The sequence below is a fragment of the Rhipicephalus sanguineus genome, chromosome 3 (genome assembly GCF_013339695.2).
Source record: "Rhipicephalus sanguineus isolate Rsan-2018 chromosome 3, BIME_Rsan_1.4, whole genome shotgun sequence".
In the NCBI taxonomy this organism is placed as follows: domain Eukaryota; kingdom Metazoa; phylum Arthropoda; class Arachnida; order Ixodida; family Ixodidae; genus Rhipicephalus; species Rhipicephalus sanguineus.
In genome coordinates this window covers 110,046,881-110,065,762 of record NC_051178.1, presented here as the reverse complement: position 1 = coordinate 110,065,762, position 18,882 = coordinate 110,046,881, and the positions used below count along the sequence as shown (strand labels likewise).

At 46.0% G+C, this 18,882-nt stretch overlaps 1 protein-coding gene across 1 annotated transcript in view; it reads right to left on the bottom strand.

The window, feature by feature from the left end:
* The window catches only part of LOC119386943 (ras-related protein Rac1), a 65,495-nt gene extending 52,596 nt beyond the window's left edge, over nucleotides 1–12,899 (bottom strand). The window contains exon 1 of the mRNA XM_037654235.2: nucleotides 12,295–12,899. The gene's annotated coding sequence lies outside the window, so the exon portion shown is untranslated. The remainder of the gene's footprint in view (nucleotides 1–12,294) is intronic.
* Nucleotides 12,900–18,882: the final 5,983 nt, after the last annotated feature.

Genomic DNA, 18,882 nt, shown 5'->3' with positions numbered 1-18,882 from the left:
GCTAGCGTGCCAAAATAGAGTGCGTAAGTTTATCGATTATTTTCTCATTTGTCTTGCTGAAATAACTGCTGCTAAAAAGGGAGGTCGGACACCACCTCCACCCCCGAAATAAATTTCTGGCGACGCCCCTGCCCCAAACCACCACTCTCGATACGCCACTGATGCCGTTGTCCTGCGCGACGACGAATGATGTAATATCCCCCAAACTGACGCTCACTGCACATGCAGATGGATGTGTATCCAACTCAGTTTTAAAGAAGCCATTAAATAAATTGTGATAAATTAGACCTTGTAAATTGTAAACTGCCGTACTGATCAACGGTTGCCATTCCAATTAACCAGAGCACTTTCCGAGGTGGAACTATATACACCGTCTGACTTAGGCACTTTTATTATATTTGTCCTACGTGATTTGACATTCGACAGAGAAAGCCGGCTGTGTATCGTATAAACGTTATGTCAGTGAAGTCACAGCAACTGCGACGGCACTTACCGCTTCTTACGTATGCATGCAGGGACCTCAGACTGCTTTTTTTTTTACTTCTACGTAATTAAAACCCGAGATGATTGCGTACATTAGGACTTCACCTACACGCAACAACAAATGCTCCTCTCATCGAGGTATAAAACTGGCCCCATTTTCAATTGTATGCAAATTGTATATGCGTCACGCACGAAGCGGACACAATGCAGGCCTGTCATCATGCCCCGCATTGTGTTCGGCGTACGCATCTGCGGCTGTTTTGCCTGTAAAGGCAGAACAAAATATATTTTGAAAGCTATATGTATAGATAGCCTGCGGGAACTGGAGATGTACACCCAACAGGAACAGTTCACGGGACGTTGACTCCACAAGTGCGAGTTTCCGCTCTATAAGTGCGCAGTGCTTCTAATCTAGGTGGTGACTGTAAAGGTCACAATAACTACTACAGCCTGAAACATTTATTTGGAGGTTATCTTCCCAGACAAAGCGAGAATATAGCTTTCTCGAACATTTCGGGTCCCGCGAACTTTTGCAGTTGGGTTTATACGCAACGAACAAAAATGAGTATACCTAAGAGATGTACGACGCAGATCGTGGAGCTTTTTGATTCTATGCCCATTTATCGTGTACTTTTCATAAGTGATGTACTTTTCGAATGAACCCCCTGTATAATTACAGCAGTATAAAACCTCGTTGATGCGTTCCCGTTTTGTACGACTTCGCTGTGCCAACGTTCGCGATATCGTTATCATTAAGCGATACTGCGCGTTGTCTTAGTACTAAACTTGGACTGCACGTTTTCCCGGATAGGGCGTTCTTTCCCGCGTTTTTCTTTTTTTTTTTTTTAAAGCCGTATGGGCGAGGTTTTTGTACACTTCGTTCCAGTAGCCTTTTTGTTCATACGCTTGGAGTGAGAACCGCTATTTTGCACATCGCCCTATCCCAGTGAGTTACGCTACTGAGATACACAAATATAAACTTTTGATGATCTCCTAACTCTCGCATTTATAAAACACTAGCAAAAAACAAAAAAAAAACATGAATATAGCCATTGTATAGCGCCTTGCTACGCGAGTGCGTAATCATAGCGCGAGGAAGCGAGTAGAAATGCAACTATTCCAGCCGTACACTCTTAGAAATAAAGGTCGGCATATTCACTAACTAAATACTAACAGTTTACTTGTCACAATATTCACTAGCCTCTTAGTAAGTGAAGGTAGTAAAATGCAGGTTAGTGGAACTTGCTACTTAGTTAGTTAGTGAATAGTACTAGCTCGAATGGCTAGTCCATTACTAAGTTGTTAGTAACCACACTAGCAACTTACTAACCTATTAACTCTACTACATTTAGCCAATTAGAGGTTTACGCCTATTTTGTTTATATGTGCGTGTGCATTGCCATATCAAGATGATTCTATTACAAAAGTACCTCAAGGATTAAAAAAAAGAACGAAGTGGCATTGTCCTCGTACATTAACTAATGGCCGCTAATTACTTCATGTAATTACCATGGTAAGTACACATCACAGCAACATACATAGAGGCATGAATTGATCACGAATGAGAACACACACGCAAGAGCACACACAGAATAGCAAGACTTTTACACATAGCCGATATCTACTCTAGCAGCGGCGGGAAGACTATTTATGCTCCTACTTTGGGATAGCGCACCGTGTACTGGTTAGCAACCATAGAGTTTAGAAGAATAATTGATGTTTTATACACATTATCGTGTGCCCTTATATTTGCTTATATGCGTGCCATCACGTAGCACGAAACTTTAATTCCAAGGTAATCAATAAAATTAAAGTTTGTTTAAATTTTGCTAAAGACCGTCACGATTACGGCAAAGTATACTGCGCATCTACGAAAGATCTGGCAACGTGGGTGGCTAGTAGTTACTTAGTTAAAAACACCAAGTAAACTTTCTGGTTAGTGAAGGCAGCACTTTACGACCTTTACTAACTGCTGGCTAGTAAACAGATTTCGCGAAGGTAGTAAAATACGCTCGAAACTAGTAAATGCAAGCATTTACTAACCATTTACTAACTTTTTTTCTAAGAGTGTAGCGTGTACATATAAGGCATATCCCCCGCTCTAGCCAACCGAGTGTCGTTCGTAGCATGGTCATCGGCTATATAGACTGGAGAAGCCATAGCAAAGCCGCAGGGCTAACAGTGGTCTCGTGTTCGTGTGAGCTAGCAGCCGTCGATCTGGCTTGGCCTCTCGCGAAGGGAAAAAAATTACGGCGTGTTCCAGTGGACGATTTCGGAACATTTAGCTCACCTGTGGCGCCTGAGACCTTGAAGAAATACATGCTTATTAATAAGGCTGAAACAGGGGCTAGTTGGTATGACTTCACCACTACCAAAACTACCAGATATTGACGGAATTAATGTGGCACTAGTAACCGATTCGCTACCCTACACTCGGGTGGAAATGACGCGAACATCTCTCGTGCTATCTGGGGCTCTAAGGTGCGGTCGGAGGGGGGAGGCAAAAAGGCGTGGCAACGCCAGCCGGCTCCAATTCTGAATGCTCGAGCCGAAATGTCCTCTCGAGCGTGAAAAGGAATTCTACGGACAAAATGCTAGGGATGATTTCCGGCGCAAGTGTCGTTTTGGTGGGCGTGCATGACAGCATGAAGCCATCCTGAAAAGGGGGCGGGGTGGGGCGTGAAGACCCATAAGCAGTCATAAATAAATACTGGATAGCGCGGCTTTGACGCATCACAGTGATATAATACTGGCACACAGAACAAGCGCTGTACACAGCCTGCATGACGCAGGGTACAGAGAGAACACTGACGCACAGGACAAGCGCTATACAGGACAAGCACTCTATGTCCTGCGTTAATGTCGCGCTATACGGTATTTATAAGTACGAACAAACTAGCGCAGCAACGAATTTTGTTGACCCATATAAGCAGCCCTCCTTGGATACGCCCTTGCTCACTCTATACACTGACAAGCGAATAGACAACGGAAAGCCAGCCGTGGCCGATGTCCGTTCGCCGCCCTTCGGATTTGGAGCACAGCCGCCGCCGAGGACTATGCACTCCCGTCTCGTTATCTACATACATACACACGAAGCAGCGTTATCTTGTTCGTACGCGTGTTTAGGGCCAACGCCGCACACGCGATACAAGTCGCGGAGGCGCGCTAGTTTTTTCTGCGCTCTCTTTGACGTTCTAAAACCGTGCAGCGCTTGAAAGTTGCGCTGTCGCTGACAAACGCGAGCCGAACGGGATAATGGAACTTCGATGCAAAAAGAACAAGCTAAGACACAAAAGTATACATAGGGTACCTGAGCAGTGCTGCGTCTTGGACGTTGTGATTCAGCGTTATTTGTAGCTATAGCAGGAAATACAAAGGATATCTGATAAGGATATCTATCGACGGAATCGCTTTGTGTGCATGCTGAATTTTTGCCTCTCTCAACGTTTTATGAAGTACGTTATATATAGATATATATAACATATTGCTATCGTTCCCTGTTCGTTTGGCAACTGTCACTTTCGTTCTGGTTTCATTGTCATCTCGTTTGCCCTGTCGTCATTTCCTTTTTAATCTCCTTTCTTTTTCTTTCTTTTTACTTTTGTCCTTCATTCCTCAGCACTATTTCTATATCATTTCCTTCCGCGTATGGACAAGTATGCATTGTGCCTTTTCTACAGTGTCAGTTGACCACTCGTTTTGGCGCTGTCTGTTGTGCTGTAAGTGTACAACAACAACAACAACAACAACAACAACAACAACAACAACAACAACAACGACGACGACGACGGCGATGATGATGATAGTAATAAGAAGAAGGAGGAGGAGGAGGAAGTGGTACAGGCTCTGGTGTTGTGGACCGAATCAACGCCTCCTTCATAAAAAGAAGGCCAACGTGCATCGCGCTGTGACGTCACGCAGGAAGACGGAATCGACGGAACCGCCACACATCTCGACTGGCAGCTGGCCTTGTTATGTGTGAGCGCGCTTTGAACGAATTGACAAAAACACGGGTCGCACACGTAAGATATCCCGGAACGGTCACTTCCTGTGCGATATACGCCGTTTGCGCCAACACGCCTGCCGGGTATGACGTCGCAAAGTTAGCGCTGGCAGTCGGGTCAAGGCAACGAGCCGACCCGCAAATAAACGCCCACCGAGCCTATAGTAGCCTCTTCTGCAATAGGTGGATAGCAAAACGGCGCGTCGTCTGCTACAGCACTTCCGGTTCACAGAACGTTCAAGGCTCAGCTCTTCGCTGCTTCAAGTTGTGTGCGGTTCAGTGTAATCGGGGAGGAGGCAAGGTAACTGGTAACAACCGCGTCGCAGAAAGTACGTGTTTTCTCCCCGATTACACTGAACGGCACACACCTTGAAACAGCGAAGAGCAGGCATCGAACCGGAAGACGTCATTTTGCTATCCACCTATTCTTCTTCCGACTGTCGCGTCCGCCTGGGCCGCTCCTTTTAGCCAATGGGCGTTCATCGAAATGAATCACCTCGGACGTTTTTTAAGAGCATACCCTGACAGCAGAGCATCCTCATTTCACTTGAACACTTTCCTCGATAAGCGCGGCTCACGACTACAATTTGAAGGGCAATGTATTTTCTTTTTTATTTTTATTTATTTACTTACTTTTTTGCAGATCGCTGCCGGGGATAAAAGTATTCAATTTGAATGTTCGTTTAAATTCATGATATATATGAAAATTGATTTTAAAAATTTCGCCATCTCCCACTAAAGGGAACCATATGGGGATGCGAAGCAGCGCATGGGTCGACTTAAAGTTCCGTCCATCACTGGCACCTTGCCCGATGTTAACGCGTCCTTGCATGTGGAGCACACCATGAATTCACTGTAGTTGCTGTTGCTGTTACTCGTGCCAAACTCTTGTTGGAGCACGCCACGCGGGTTCATCGCGCGTCCGCAGAATCTCGTTCCCCGACGCCATCACGTGATTGCTGAGAGAGTGTAAGGGGGAGAGGCCACAGCGTCTTACCCGTATTACACAGGCCCGAACGTGCTAGCGCGTGCCAGCACACGTGATTTTCAATAAGGTTGACAGCTGGGCTAGTTGGTGACTGATCATTGTACCTATACAGCCTGGTGTTCAAACACCGTCGGTGTCTGAACACTAGGCTGTCAGAGCATAAGAGGGCCTTAGAAAAAAATGATCATTCCCACATAAAGGGACACTGTTCTCAGTGTGGCTGCTTGTCACTGTTTGATGACACCTCCGTCGTTTTTCATCCTGTGAACCAACTAACCAGGGAATTAGTTGAAGCGTTTCACATTAACAAAAGAAAAGACTGCTGCATTAGTCAACCACCAGTTTCATTAAGTCATCGGGAAGCCACCTTCCTGGAAGGGCCTTAAGTAGTAGGGTTGCTTCTGTTACGCCCTGGTTCTCGTCTCCTATTTCCGTTTTAAGCGAGCGTAGATTTCTTGTTGAACGTCTTGCAATAAGCCTAGATTGTACATGATTTTTTAAAGTGTATAAGCTGCACGTGTTTCGTTAAGTTTTGGTTTTTGCATCGCTTGAGTGTGCGCAGAAAGTTTGGTCCTAGATAAGAATACATGGATTGTCGGTTTATCTTTCCGACAGTCCATGTAATCCTTTCACAAGAGTGTGCAAAAATTTGGTCTTTGATCAGGTTTTATTGAGGGTTGGTTCATTTCTGTGTCGCTCGGGGGTGCTTTGGTGCATATATGTATATTGAAGTATTTTTCCTGAAATAAATTCAGTTGCGAGTGTAGCGAGTGTCGTGTCCTTCCTGTTCCTTTTGTCCCCGTCCAAAGTGCGCTACCTAACCATATAGGTATAATGACACGTTATTTTGTGTGCGTTACGCCAAGCTAGGACAGCATACGGCAGCCTGGGCCCCTAAAGTGCTCTGCACGTATCATCATCAATGCGGTCGAAGAACAAGACAAAAAAGACTTCTCCTTGGCGCGAGCGCGCGCTCAATATGTTACAGATGACTGTGGTAGGTTTTAGAAAACGGACGGTCGCCAATGGAACTACGTACAAAGCCCAGCGCAAAAGCTGCTTCGCATCTAAAACTTGCAGTAAAGCAGCTGACTGCTTATACAAACGCAGGAAACCTGCAGGTGTCCGTCTACGATGCGATTGCATGGTACACATGTAAAAAAAAGACAATTTTTTATGACTCACACAAACAGTAATGGGCAATAATGTATATCAAAATTATAAGCATATTCCTCTCAGGTCTGCCGAGGTTGTGTTTTGTTTTGTATATATCTTACAAAAATGAAATTAAGAGAACTTAAAATTTAAAGAATAACTTTGCAAAGCATAACTGATTGCCGTATCTAATTATCGGGTTGATGAATTAATCCAGGCACTTGTGAGCGGTTGAAGTGCTATGTAATTAAGCTTTAGGCTGACTAACATACAGATATTTGTTCTTCGTTTGCAGTGATTTTATTTCTCGTCAGCGAATGCGGCAAAGAGTTCAGGATTACACGTACTTTCAGAAGTGGAGTGCCATATAAGCGGGCATGGCTGGAGCGCTGATTCAAATTAATAATTGCAATTCTGTTTCTGAATATAACATAACTAGTAAATCATACATATTATAGGTTTCAGCAGTGATGCTCGGACCGCTAGGATTAAATTGGCAACCATTTACGTAACCGATATGATTCCTGGATCGCGGACAAATAATGAACCGTCAAAGCTCTCTATTTACTGCACCGTTTTAACAATTATACACAATGACTTCGGTGAAGAGTACAGCGTGGTGTGCGTAATACATACGTGCAGCTTATGTCAGCAACACTGCCTGTCAGAGGGGACACTAGAGTGAAAGAATGAATCAATTTAGATTGATAAGTCGTCCTCTGATAACTCTAATGACGTCAATTTCACCATCAGAGGTTTATCAATAGAGGACAAAATCAAGATAAAAGTTTCATTTATAAATTTCCCGCCGAAATCTCCGCGCGTGACATCACGGATATCAGCATACTTTTCGTATTTTTGGCAGCACTGGCTCAACAAAACTTCCTGAAACGTGGTATGTGAAGTCTCTGGCCCGTTCAGAGGGCAATCTACTTCACTTTTACCGATTAGGAACTACGTAGGCCCTAGAGGACGCCGTCAAAATCTACGACGTCACTGTTATTGGCGCGAAAAAAAAAAAATCAAAGGAGACGTCGCCACCGGCATTTTTTTTTTTTGCGCGATTTCTCGTTTACCAAGCGTCCTATCGCTACAAGCACGGTGATTTTGGTCTTGTGAAAGAGTAATTTACTAATACGAGTAAAATCCTTTTTTTTTTATTTAGCGTCCCACGCCCACACACACACGCACGTGAACACGAGGGTGGGCGTGGCGTACGATAAGGGCTGTCGTCGGGCGCTTTGTCGCAATTCGAACGTCCAACTGTGCCGACAAAGAGCGCGCGACGAGGCGAAAGGGTCTTTCCAACGAAGCGAGCCGCAAATTGGTGCAAAGTGACGCCGCGTCGACACGTAGGGACAATGCGACCCGGTCTTTCGACGTTATCTGGCTAAACATCGCGTGTACGGCTCGCTGCTTCCGTTTAATATTACATTAAAAAAATTAAACTGACCTAACTTTTGAACTTTGTCCTCTTAAACAGTGCATGTCGGTCGCCCTCCTTGTGTTTATTAGAGATCTTATTACCATGTATCTTATTAAGCAAATGAATGCGGCTCTGCATGTTTTAATCCTTGTCTGCTGTTTCATGCGCACCGCCACCACGATCTCTCTCTCTCTCTCTCTCTTCGTCCTTTTTTTCCCCTTTCGCAAGAACTCGATCGGCAGCAGGGACCGTAAAGTAAACGCGTCGTTCCCGTTACGACACCAGCGTCACGTGGGGTCCATTACGAACACTTTGAAAGTGACTGCGTATTTCAGTTTGTCTCATTAAAAAAAACTAGGTTTCTTGCATTGACCTGTCCCAATTCTAAAGGCAGACATATCGCACATATTAATGTATGCTGTTAAAGCAGGCTATAGGGTATACCCGCGTTTGCGTTTTGTGGCTACGTGGAACTACCGAATGGATGAGTAATACGGGTGCGCAAGTGCACACCACGATGACATGTAATGCCTTATTGTGTGTGAAGACGGCGTTTAAACGCGAGAGAACATTTGCATATGAAAATTCATCACATGGCATAGCAAATAAATGCTTTCTTTTTTCTTTTTTTTAATATGATTATATGCACGCGTGAGCAGGGGAGACATGTGGTTGGCATGAACACGATGCGTTCTCTCCTGAATCCCTTTAGATATTCTATGTTATTTTAACATAATAATAATAATAATAATAATAATAATAATAATAATAATAATAATAATAATAATAATAATAATAATAATAATAATAATAATAATAATAATAATAAGACACATCGACACGTGCAGGCTTGACGCTTTAGCGAGAAATTTGCGTAGTCATGCAGAAGAAATATGAAAACCGAGCAGGCCCATTTATACTCTTCGCTTACGGTATGGCCACTCACCCAATGCTTCACATGCGTGCGCCATACCCGTGTATCAGTCACGTAGTTATAAATATAGAAGAATACACTCTCCCCTTGGAAGCCCATGTGAATAGTATGCACACGCAGCGAAAGTAAGCGTGCACTACAAAGTACACGTGTCCTCATATGCGCTTCCCGATCTCCTCCGCCAGCACAAACTCTGGTAGATTGCTGCACGTGGCACAAAGCCAGGGTGTATATATGTGAAGGACCAGGCGCGCTTTCGAAAGCTCTCGCAAGTGAATGGTCTACATGCACGGGCGCTGCACTTGCGCTGCACTTGCGCGGGGCAGCAGGGCACTTGACACGATTAAGACAAGCCGAACGGACAGGGGCACAGTCAGATATATATATATATATATATATATATATATATATATATATATATATATATATATATATATATATATATATATATATATATATATATATATATATATATATAGGGGGGTCAACCATGCTTTATGTATTTTCGTGCGTGCGTTTGTGTGTGTGCGTGTTATACACACGAAAAATTGACAAACTTCAGGCGGGGGGAGGGGTGCTGAAACCACCTCCTTCCCCCCTCACGCCTACGCCAGTAAGAAAGGAAAAATTGAACGAACTTCGAGGCAAAACGAACAAGATAAGGACAAAGTGACATCGAGGTACAGGGGACCTGAGTGCTAGTATACAACTTGGACGTGAGATGCGGTGTTATTTCTGCCCCATAAGAGGTAACACGACGGCACTGTAATAACGATATCCACTGTGAGCATCGCCATAGAGCTCGCTCACGGCAAGGCAGCCGCATCGCGAGATCATGACCCTCAAGATGGACGATCGTTAATCGATCGTTTAAAAATAAACGGTTTTCTTTAATCCAGTGTAATCGATCCTTCCAACAAGATATTCTACCAGTAAGTTACGTACTTACGGCTAACATGGCGCAGTTGACAGGATCCTTACAACCAAGGGAGATTCCATCGGCTCCATGCACAGTGTGCGTTCGTACGGGTGTTTGGTGTGCTTACTGCCCCACTGACAGACAGAATCGAATCGCTGTGTATGCGTGTTGTGCAATTCCCTTTCAAAAACAAAACAAAAAAACAGAAAGAAAATAATAGAAGCAACATCGCAAAAAACAAAGTTAAGTTTCGCTTTACCGCGCAGTGATGTAGGCGTGCTCAGGGTTCCCCATTAAGGGGGGGGGGGCGAAGTTTTACCGCAGTCTCTTCCTCCCCCCCTTATTGGTCGAGTCCGGAAGAAAACAACCTTGGCAATGGATGCGAAAATGAAAAATAAGTGATTACGTGCTTCTCGCAACGGCCTGCATTTGGTCTCCGGCTTTCAGGGGGGTAAAAATGGGAAGTAAACGTTTCTTGGAATGCAACGTATAAAGGGTCCTCGGCTGACATTACCGTTCAAAGCCTGCATGGTCGTAACCCTGCTCTTTAAAACAATGACGAGACAGGTCCGACTTGGTAAAGCTACGGGTAAGGCGTGACGCCCGTCTTCGATGATTGGGGGGTCTGCCCTCCCCCTCTCCCCCCCTGACGTACACACGCCTATGAGGAGGAATGAACGGACGGAAAGACAATGAAGTTAGCCAGTTTCGTAACGACTGGCTAACCTGTGCTGGGAAAAGAGGGCCACGAAAAATCGATAATTGAAGGAGACACTACGATAAAAAAAAAGAAGGAACGAAGCAAATATTTCCGGCGTGACGGAAATACGTCATGAAAGTCTTGGTGAACCCCGGCATACAACACTTTCGTGTAAAAAAATAAAAAAGGAAAGGTGTATACGATACTGCCTCTATTGGCCCGTAGAGGGCCACATATGCTGAGGACTGTCTCGGCCAGTGTGTACCAGGACCCTTTCTTCCGACAAAGGACGATTGTTCGAGTCTGCCAATGACGCACTTGAAAGCTCCTTTGTGGGCGCATTGCGAAAGGGCGAACCCGCAAAGAAGATGGACAATCGTTTCATCGCAGCTACGATTATCGCATGTAAGGTCGTTGGCCATTTCCATCCGAAATGAGTAGGCATTCGTGAAGGCCACGCCAAGTCGCAGGCGGCACAGAACAGTCTCCTCAGTTTGAGATATCATTGGCGCGAGACAGAACTGCAGATTTGCAACTAAGCTACGAGACATATTCATATGTATACATTACCGCGGACTTGGTTTTTTGGTTCCTTCACGTTTGCTGACGTTCTGCGTACTACGTGATGTATATACGGTGCTGTTAGAAACGAGACTGCGACAATTTGTTAGCGAATCGCCTACCATGCATGCGGGGGAGGGGGGTGGAATAAAGGAAGGGGTGTTGTTTCGGGCGAGTAACGTGACACGGCAAAAAAGAAAATAGAAAGAAAGATGTTTAACTATTTCAACTTCCGCTCTGACACCGCAGGTTACGAAAACTTCCAGTGAGTCGGCGACACGCCGCTTTCGTCGTCGATATATGTGTAATCCCATACGCGAGTTGCAAGAGCCAACTAGCATATAAGGTTCGCGCTCGTAAGCGGAGAACTTCCGCGCGAATGAGTGACTTGTCGGGCGCGAGGCATTGTTATTACCTCATGCACGAGTCACGATATCGAAACTTGACCGCTGTGAATAACCGGTGACGCGATCCCCATTACGAGGCGAAGGTTTAAAACGAGGGCGCATGGATAGTTAATGCATTGTAAGCAAGAAAAAATAAATAGTGAAAGGAAAAGAGATAGAGCGAATTTATTAGAAGGCCTCAGCTCGAGCGCTCTGGCCTGCTACTCTGCACGGGGGAAAAGGGAAAGGGGGAAAAAGAGTGGTGAAGATGATGATGAGGACAGGAAGAGGTGACGCGTGTGTACAATACCCACGTAACACAGTGGTCTTCTTAAAGTCTATTGTCAAGTCCAGCACTCTTGAGAAAATCTATAAGTGCCCTTGCGAGTGTTAAAGGGGGGATGGGGTTGAAAGTGGGGAGGGCTCGGTCGTACGACAAGATGTCAACCCGCGCGCAAGACACTCCGCGAACACGCGCGTAGTCGGCTGCATCAAAAGCGGCGCAAGCGCCGGAATGCATGTACGGGCGTACCACGAGTCGCAGCCTCCCCTCATCTTAATAAAACAAAAAGAAACAAAATTTACAACGCTCGCCTTCCCTCCACTTAGCTGTGACAACGTGCCAGCGTTTCAGCGCGTGCGTGGTGTTGACGGCTCGTACTTTGACTTTCAACAGGCGCGCTGCAGCTGAATAAAAAGCGAAGGGCTCGCACGTTTAACATACTACACATCTACTCACCTGCGCTCAAAGTGACATTCCCGTCACTAGGTCGACGAAGACGACGAAAAGTGGCGCCCAAGATGCGTTTTTTTTTCTTCTTCTTTCTTCCAGCGATGAGGTGTAGATGCAACCAAAACGAGCTCCAAGCAAGGACCGTCCCACGCGCAGCGTAGCAGCTCCCGTCTCGCGCAGCGATGACAGGAGAACTGACGACACTCACTCGGGTGGCCGCGAGTTTTTTTCGAAACCGCGGCGGCTTCGCAACAGTCGGTTTTTCTTTCCACACTGCACGGCCCGGTCAATCCGCTCTAGTCGTTGAGGGGGCAACCGCAGCAGCTCCGACGGGCAACCGCCTCGTATCTCGGTAATTTCCCGGATATCTGACTGCTGCCCTTGCAGTGTGGCGGCAGTTGGAAAGAGAGAGGGAGTGCGGACTTGGAGCGCGAAAGCGCGCAGGAAGTGGACAGAGCGTCGGAGAGAAAGGGGACAGCGAGCGAGCGTGAGAGAAACACTGGCGTTGGGTGAAAGATCCGAGCCGAGTGACACGCGAAATAAACAAAGAAGGGCGAGAAATTAATTGACACTGGTTCCGAGGGAGTTAAGCGGGCGCGCGTTGCGTCGCTCGGGGGGCGCGGCTCAAAAGTGGCGGCGGCGAAGAAATGTGCTGCGAGTGCAGGGAAGGAAGGGGAGAGAACGGGGGGAGGGGGGGGGGGGAGGGGGGAGGTTACACGCGAGGAGTTTTTGATGGGTCGCGGCCGAAGTCGAGAGTTTCGTTTCTTTCTCGCGCGAGAAGTCGCGTGGGCGAATCGCCCGCTGAGTGAGGCGTTGGCCGAGTACGATGGGAGAGAGAGAAAGAAGAGAGAAAGTAGCGTTTTTCATGTTTCTTTTTTACTTTTGTATCTTTTATTCGACTCGCAAAGACCTTATCTATCTCTCACGCGCCGCTGCCGCCCTCTGTCCGCGATTCCTTTAGACTCTGCAGGATGGACGGCAGACGCCAGGTCGTCCACACGGCCTTAAAAAAAAAAAAAGAAAACAGCAAAAGAAGAGAAAGCGCGCCAAGCGCAAAAGGGATAAGCGAATGCTAGCTTTGAATGTCCGGTTCGGTATCCATGCTGTTCGCGTTTGACCGGCTGCATCACGTCGCTCAAGACCTCACCCAACGACTGCTGGGTACTTTGGCGCAGCCGGCACGGAAGGTGGGGTGGGGTTTCAGCAACCCTTTCTCCGAACTTGTATTATAAGCACGATTGTTTCGTCGTTGTACGTATCTATTGTATTACGCACATACACATGATAAACGCACGCACAAATGCGTGGGAGGTAATCCACTCACAGCGAAATGCATAGATACGCCCACTACGAGATCAGAGTCACGAAGTTGTCCAGGGCCGAGATATGTTTACACAGCAAATCTCACTGAACACGAATTCGCCTATTTGCCGTCTACGAGATACGTTGACGGGACGAGCAAGACGAGACGAACGCACGAGCGTCAGCGCGTGCCGCAGATAGGTGGACTGCCGACAGTTTCAAGGCTACGTGTTGTCACGACATGCTCTCACCACGTCGATTTCTTATCTCTCTGTCTCTTGAGCAAGATAGTGCAAAACTTACGCAGATAGAGTGAGTGAGTGAGTGAAACAACTTTATTCGGTCCACAAGTGACGCGAGTAAACTCAACGTCACCTGGCTAGGCCCACTCGGGGACCATCAGGTTAAACCTGACGGCCCTCGCGCGGGCCCTCTGGACGGCCAGGATTTGAGAGGTCTGGTCCTGGGCCTTAATGAGCCTCTTCATTTCCGCTTGGGTGAAAGGGGGACCGGCAGAGGCGCAGCCCCACAGGACATGCTCGAAGTCCTTACGCAGATAGAGAACAAAAAAAAAAAAGGAAGAATATAGAGAAAATGAGAAAGAAAGGTGGTAAGAAAAAATACATCAGTGAGATCTTCCGGAGACGCGGCACGCTTTCCAAGGAAGCTGTTTCTTTCAAGCACTTGCGTATTCGTAAATTCAATCCCCCGTGCTCAATGAAACAACAAAATTTGTAACATCGCCTACATATAAGTCATGTCATGCATCCCACTTTGGGTAGATGTCAAGTTGCTGTCCCATGCTGTTCCGTGAGGACACCAGAAAAACAGGCGTTATAATACTCTCGAAGCGAATTCGGTTTCACGTCGTAGTTAACCTACACGTACATATTAAGCGGAAACTAGCTCGCAGCCAACTCTGATTTCCCAATTCAAATACATATGAACTTTTTTTTTTTTAATGCGCCTTTATGGCACTGCCGCTAGACCAGTTTGAATATTTGTTGCATGTGAAAGGCTAAGTTTAAATTTCAGCAACTCTACCAAGCGTCATTTTCATTTATAATCTCGAATTGTTTTTGAAGGAGGTGCTAGACATTGACAATGTTTGAACAAACCAGAAGCACGATGCTTACAATACAAATTCATGACTATGTAGCAAAAACAGGTAAGTCCATTCTGTAAATTGCTTTTATTAAAGCACGCATCTCGATAGAACAAATCTGATACACATTCACAGCTTACGCAAAAGTACTACAGTCTTTTTACGGTTATAATGCAAACACTAAAAATTACGCGGTATATTTAGAAGTAGTGTTTGACGCTTCAATTTAGTGCTAATCTGCAGCACGTTATATATATATATATATATATATATATATATATATATATATATATATATATATATATATATATATATATATATATATATATATATATATACATATATATATATATATATATATATATATATATATATATATATATATATATATATATATATATATATATATATATATATATATATTGTGAGGACGAAGATCGACACCGGGGCTCTGGCGCGCGGGGACAGCTGGCCGGTAGAGGCAGAGGAAGAAGAGGTCAGACAATAGAACAGCTGGCCCAGGATCGAGCGTTGTCTCTGTCTCTGTTCCTCGCAATGGCGCAGTCGAGAGGATTCGAACCTGTGCGGGAAAACCCCAACGGATTTCGATTGGGGTTTCCCCGCAGAAGGTTCCTGACGAATGTCCTGACCGTTTTCCCGATGTTTACAATCACAGGGTTTTAACCGAAAAGAAGCACCGAGACACCTTACCAGCTACGGTGCCTCCTCGGATGCTGTTCCGGCATCCGTCCCCGGGCATGCCACATCCGCCGTTACCTCCGAGACAAAGCCAAATCCGGCCGCCGGAAGCATGTTTTTTGCGACTTAGCCAGCGTCGCCCACCAGACCCAGGAGCCAAGACGGCAGATGCACCAGCCAAGTCAAAGCGTGGCCAAGACCGGCCACCGCGATGCAGCCAGAGCCGCCCACCAGAGACGCTGTCGGCAGTTCCGCGCGCTCGCAGTCATGGCCGAGTGTGAGAACGAAGATCGACACCGGGGCTCCGGCGCGCGGGGACAGCTGGCCGGTAGAGGCAGAGGAAGAGGAGGTCAGACAATAGAACAGCTGGTCCAGGATCGGGCGTTGTCTCTGTCTCTGTTCCTTACGATATATATATATATATATATATATACATGCGTGCTACATATATTTAGAACGTCACGCGCGCATGCGCGTAACGTTAAAAAGAGCGCTCGTTAAAGCTGGCTTCTCCGCAGTAAACGTCATTGCGCGGAGAAGCAAGCTTTCCAGGCTACGCTCGCTTTTCAGGAGAGGTAGTCAACCTGGAAGCGTAAAGCATACGTCATCACTCTCAACCTGTTTTAGTCCACTGCAGGACGAATGCCTTTCCCAATGCCCTCCAGCTTATTCTATCCTGTGCGAGCTGCTTCCATTTTATCCAGGACCTGCGAACTTCTTAATTTCGTCACTCCATTCTAACTCCCTACCTACCTCGACTGCATTTCCCGTTCCTTAACTGGTGACCATTCTGTTGTTCTTACTGTTTGTCTGTTCTACGCATTACGTGGCCAGCCCAGATACATTTATTTCGCTCGATGAAAAACTTGGAGGACGCTTGAGCTTCGCCTTTAAGAGTAGAACGCCATAGCGTAATCGAGCCCCGTGCGCATAGCCTCCTCAACTGCTAGCCTGGCTTCGGTTCTCGGTGGTTGCCTCAAGGAACGTCTGTGCGCGTAACATTGGCCGCTTCAAACTATCCTAGAATGCCTACTGCAAGTACAGTTTCGAAGTGCCCACTGCGCCATAATTCTATTCCTTTTGCGAATCAGCGAAGGGCTCACTACACTTCCGTAAGGCAGCAAGCGAAACTACGAAGCTGCTTATTTTGGTGACGCTTTTGCTGATGATGATGACTAAATGTGTGCGAGCGCTTTGTAACGGGTGGGCCTTTAAAACACCCACTCGTTGTGCAATTCACATGTTATGACGCCTGGCGCGATTTTACGCTTCTGCCACGCAATTTACATGCGGCAAGGAGACTCGATCCTCCCCAAGGAGGTTTAAATCCTCCCACAACATGGCATTCATGTAGTGTTTTTCTTCCGTAGCAGTTGCAAGCAGTGGCGTGGCTCTGCGGTAGAACACCTGCTGGCCAGGCAGAAGACCTGGGTTCGAGTCTGACTCGAACCCAAGATTCTTATTATTTAATTTATTTGCATCTTTCTCGATTTTTCGGTCACGTTCAACGCTGATTTTTCGCTCACAACCAACGACGCCGACACCGACGCCGACACCGGAATTTCTGCGAAATGAGCTCTTTAACGCTATCGAATTTAAACTAGGATGTTTGTTCCATGACCCATTCTGCCGTCCTCCGATCTCTTAACGTTTAACAAAGCAACTATAGAGAAAAAAAAAAGAGGACCACGCAGCGTGCAGTTGAACGTAAAAGCATACGCCATATTGTAATAATAATAATAATAATAATAATAATAATAATAATAATAATAATAATAATAATAATAATAATAATAATAATAATAATAATAATAATAATAATAATAATATGGTATGACGACCGTAAGTAAGCACCGATAAATTAGCAAAAGTCTGCTTGGTCCATCGAGTCCGAGAGCCGCGCCCAAATGACAAGCGCAACACGACGTCGGGTGCCTGAGTATCAAAGTTGCGGAGTCGCAATAGCGGAACTGGCATTATTCCGGAATTATTCCAAGTCTTTAAACACTCAGAATGGAATGGGAATAGTATGGCGTCTATCGGGGAGGTATAATAACAACAGAATCCGGAACGAAGTAGTAGTAGAATGATGCACGTTATCCTCACGGCTAATGTCGTCAGGCACGGCAACAAAACAATAACATTTTCCAATTAGGCTAATCGAGGCCTTGCCATTTTAGTACATTTTACTATCTTACTCAATACCAGCTTTTCTGTTTTCTTCCTATGAGTGAGCGCATATGCGCGCTGTAGTTCTGAACTGGATGTGGTACACGCTCAGACGGAAGACAAACGATCGTTTACCGTTGCTCGCGCTGGTCGCGAAAAGTAACAATAATTTCCGGGATTTTGCGCGCCTAAACCACGATATGATAATGAGGCACGTCGTAGAGGAGGGCTCCAAGTTAATTTTGACCACCTGGGCCAAATTTATTTAAGCACATGGGTGGTCTTGCATTTCGATTCGCCCCCATCGAATTGCGGCCGCCTTAGCCATGGAATCGAACCCGCGTACTCGAACTTGGCAGTTCAACACTTGGCCGCGAAAAGTACTTTCGCAGTTAGCGCAACACCGAACGATATATACGTCGCCTCTTTCAAGCAGTTGAAATTCATGAAGTGTGTAGCGTTGTTTTGCCTTTCGCTTTATACATATTAGCGGACGTCGGCACACACAGACTCGCTATTCTTAGCCGTACGCGGCTAACACGCACCTCGGGTCCAAGCACTCCGAGCTTCGCATAGGGTGCCGCGTCCAGATTGTCTCGCGCCGTGTACCGCCGCGTACGAGAGCAAGTCAGCCCGTGCACGCAAGCTAGGGAGACCCTAGATTGAACTCTCCAATCGGTTATTTATTAACGGGTTTTTAGTACGAGGGGACAATCGTTTTCATAAAGTCCAATCATATAACCGATGTAATTATAAAATACACAAATCAGATATTACACATTAAATCGTTTAACAATTAGTGTATACCAATTAGTGGCCGCGAATGGCGCACGTATAGAACAAACAAAGGACCAAGTATACCCTTCGGCCAGCGCTTTCGCGATCGCACGCCCCGCAGCAGAAGAAACAGTTTGCATAGAGAAATAGAGAGAGCACTGTCACGAGGCGCTGCCTTCATCGGGATCAGGAGCGTAGCCAGAAATTTTAACGCGATAGCGTTAAAGAGCTCGTTACGCAGAAATTCCGGTGTCGGCGTCGGCGTCATTGGTTGTGAGCGAAAAATCAGCGTTGTCCGGGAGCGAAAATTCGAGACATATGCAAATAAAGAAATAATAAAAAGAATTTCGGTTCGAGTGGGAATCGAACCCAGTATACTTCTGCGTGGCAAGCAAGTGAAATTGCTTCGAAAAAAAAAAAAGCACTATATGAATTGCGAGGAGAGTAGAATCACACCAGCCGTCGAAACATGTGAATTGCGCAACGAGTGGTTGCTTTAAAGGCCCGCCAATTACAAAGCGCGAGGGCATAATTAATCGTCA